Source organism: Tupaia chinensis, unplaced genomic scaffold, assembly GCF_000334495.1.
Source record: "Tupaia chinensis unplaced genomic scaffold, TupChi_1.0 Scaffold000416_1, whole genome shotgun sequence".
NCBI lineage: Eukaryota > Metazoa > Chordata > Mammalia > Scandentia > Tupaiidae > Tupaia > Tupaia belangeri.
Window position 1 is genome coordinate 3,098,710 of NW_006159921.1, and position 4,096 is coordinate 3,102,805.

At 38.7% G+C, this 4,096-nt stretch overlaps 1 long non-coding RNA gene across 1 annotated transcript in view; it reads left to right on the forward strand.

The window, feature by feature from the left end:
* The window catches only part of LOC102489660 (uncharacterized), a 76,406-nt gene that overhangs the window by 34,685 nt on the left and 37,625 nt on the right, over positions 1-4,096 (forward strand). The window lies entirely within an intron of this gene.

Here is a 4,096-nt window from a genome sequence, read left to right on the forward strand (position 1 = left end):
CAAAAAAAAAAAAAAAAAAAAAAAGGCAAACCAAAGTTTAAGAACTTAGTTCATATTTTAGATACATTGGGTTAAATAAAATATATTATTAAAATTACTTTCACATGTTTATTTTTGCTCATTTCAATGTGGCCACTGGAAAACTGAAAATTATACATATAACTTGCATTATATTTCTGTCAATGAGTACTTCCTCAAAGATGTGGACGAATCTCGGGACTGCAGTTGTGGACATCACCATGAAACCCTACTGGCCTAGGCCTTCTGCTCTCAGCTCTATGCTTCAGGTCCCACTGAGTATTTCAGGAACTGTCAGAGGTTGACACTGTCTTAAACTACCCTGAACCTATCTGGCTTGGGCCCTGATACTGTTTCTTAACTTTTGTAACTTAAGTTTTGTGGATATGATTAACAATAATTTAACATATACTTCAAAATAGTCATAAGGGAGGATTTTGAATGTTCCCAACACAAAGTAATGATAAATATTTAAGACGATGGGTATTCTAATTATCCCGATTTGATCATTACACATTGTATTCATGTATCCAAAAAACACACTGTAGAGATTAGCAGATGGTGTAGTAGTTATGGTGCTGGACTCCCATGCAGTCGACCACAGTTGGAGTTCCAGACCCAGTGGTTTAAAACTCACACCAGGTGCGTGAGTGTGCGTGTGCCCAAAATCCTGAGAGGAGAATGCAGAAGAAGGGATTGAGGCATGATCATCCCCTCGGGGGATGATCTCTCACTTTGTCTCTCTGTCTCTGTCTCTCCTGCGAGTACATGCTCCCTATAGCAAAAATCTCTCTTTAAAAAAAGGGGAAAAAAAGTATCCTGTAAACTTTATATATGTATAACTATGTATATGTATAATTATTATGTGTCAGTTTTAATCATAAAATCAAAAGAAAGGAGAACACAAATTAGGCAGTCATTGGCATAATCTGTGCAAATGAGAGACCTTGAAGCTTCGTTAGCCTCATACAAATCCACCTCTGCCCTTTCTCCCAGATTTCTCCCAGGGTGGCTCCTTTCCCCAACTCTCATCTGCCAGGAATCTTACTCTCCACAGATCTCTCATCAATTCATTAGGTAACATTCAGAGTGACCGCTGTCCTTAGCTCAGGCAAGCAAGCAGAGCTCTTGAGCTTTGGAGGACTCACATGTAACAAACAGAGCAGATTTGTATGTTAAGGAGTTTAAGATGTCTGTCACTTGGGATTTGACACTCGGTGCTGGCATAGCAGAATCCAAAAACTCTAAACATCTGTTATCATGCCTTCCACTGTTCAGATCCCAAGAAACTGCTTCTCTGCATTTCTGTCCCTATGTCCTTGGAACAAAAAAAGATTGAGTCAGAATGCCTTGAAGATTTGTAAGTTGTACTGCTGATAACAGAGCTAGACACTGCTTCAAAGCATAGAGAGGAAGAGCCCATAAAGGGAAAAAAAAAAAGACGAATTAACTTGTCAAACCTTCCTCTCAGATACCAGGAATGCAGTAGATTCTTATATAACAAGGTATCATTTCTCAGCATTGTTCTATTATTTGCAACAGTCGCAAGTGACAGCTGAGAAATATTTTGTAACATTAAATAATTAATATTGCAGTTCTTGCAAATGTGCATGTATGCAGGTCTAACTGCAACATTCATTAAACATGATATGAATTGACATCTGAATGCTAGAATTATTAATTTTTATTAAAAATATTAGTAAAATGTAGTTAAACTTTGTTTTTATTCCCCCCAGCAGGCATGTGCACTGGCTAGAAAGACAATGACAGAGACAGATGGTGAGAGACAAAGTACTGCTCCTTGGAGCATAGTCATCCTTAATCCCTTCTCCATTTCTCCATCTTATTGGGAATATGGGCATACAGGCTCATGTGTCTGGTGTATTTTTCAAGCTGCTAGGGCCAGTATTCAAACTGTGTGGTTGGCCACGTGGGATCCAGCTCCCTTAACCCACAGGTCATGGGATCAGCCCTAATTTTTCAAAAAATGAAATATAAATTTAATTTTTATTCAAATACTTTAGAAAATAAGTACATCAGGGCCAGCAGTGGTGTGGTGATTGAGATACTGGATTCTGACATGGCCGATTGCAGTTTGAGTCCCAGACCTGGCAGCTTGCTTTCTCACTTTCCATCTCTCTCTCTCTCTGTCTCGCTCTGGTGAGTGCACATACCCTTTTGCAAATTGAAATAATAATATCATAAATAAAATAAAATAAGTAATTCCTAAGAAAAAAATTATGTCAAAATCACAGAGAGAGAAATACAAAAGTGAGCATTATGACCACCGAAGACCCTCTGCCCAGACTTCACTCTCTTGTTCCCCAGATGTCTCCAGGAGCCAGGAGAAGCCAATCAGTAGCCATCTATATTAGAGTTCTGAGCAGCCCCATTCAGAGTTTATGAACACCAAAGACCCTCTACCCAGACTTCACTCTCCTGCTCCCCAGGAGGGAGGCCAGGAGCCAGACTGCAGGTCACCTCCTCCTGTGTTTCAATAAATACTGAGATGTAATTCCAAAAACTAGGGAAAAAGGTATAACCCATCAGATGACCAGAAACCATTGCAGAGGCACAAGAAATATGAGAAACCAAGAAAATATCTCTCCTCTAAAGAAAAAGAGTAACTCCTCTTCCTCCACAGAGAATATAAAGGAACTCATGGAAATGTTAAAGAATTTAAAATATTCATAGTGACAAAGCTAACAGAGAAGCAAGAGAAGAGAGACAATGAACTCCAGAAGATGCAGGAGAAAGAGACACCAGGTTCCAGGAGTGAGGAAGTTGCATGATCTGAAAGAGGAGATACACATCATAAAAAAGAAACAAATGGGATTGTTAGAGATGAAGGCTGTAATATAGGAAGTCAAAACTTCCATTGAAAATATCAAAAGTAGATTAGATCATGCAGAAGAGCAAATTTCAGATGTAGAAGATAGAACCTCTCATACAGAAAAATTCACCAAAAAGAGTGAGAAAATAACCCCCTCCCAAATGAGAATAACATATGAGTAATACTAGATACCGTTAAATGACCAAACATCTGGATCATCAGTATCCCAGAAGCTGAAAAAGTAATAAGGGCATTGATAATATATTCCATGAAATCATGGAAGAAAACTTTCCAAACCTAGAGAGGCACTCAAACATCCAGACCCAAGAAATACAAAGGAACCCACATAGAATCAATCCAAGATGATATTCTCCAAGGCACATCATAGCCAGATTGACCAAAACCACAGACAGAGACAAGATACTAAAATTGGCAAGAGAGAAACGTCAAGTTACATTCAAAGGATATCCCATAAGGGTAACGTCGGACCTCTCCTCGGAAACAATGCAGGCAAGAAAAGAATGGGAAAATATGTTCAACGTGTTAAGTGAAAATCAATTCAATCAAGAATACTATTGGAACCAGCAGTTAGCGTAATGGCTATGTCGCTGGACTCCCACATAGTCGACCGCGGTTCATGTCCCGGACCCGATGGCTTAAAACTCACGCCGGGCGTGTGTGCGTGCGTGCCCAAGATCCCGAGAGGAGAATGGAGGAAAAGGGATTGCAGCGTGACCATCCCCCCTGGGGGGTGATTTCTCGCTTTCTGTCTCTATGTCTCTCTCTGTCTGTCTGGCGAGCGCACGCGCCCTACAGTGAAAATCTCTCCAAAAAAAGAAAAAAAAAAAAAAGAATACTATATACCCAGCAAGATTATCTTTCTTTTTTCTTTTTTTAAGCACTAATTAAATACTTTATTGAATAAATACAATACCAAACAAAACACATTCAAATATTTAAAAAACTCATTTTAAAGGGCTTACTATTCAGGTTAATAACACAATAAAGGCAGATATGCTAGTTTAACATAATTGGATAATTTATACAGCACTTGTATCTTTTAGTCCACAAGTATATTATTAAATTATAGAGAACATTTAATGCAACCATCTCTACATAACTAGTAAGTAAATTTCTAAGAAAAGATTTTACAGACCTCATCTTTTTTTTTTTTTAGAGGTTTGGCTATAGGGCGCGTGTGCTCGCCAGACAGAGAGAGAGAGACAGAGAGATAGAAAGCAAGAA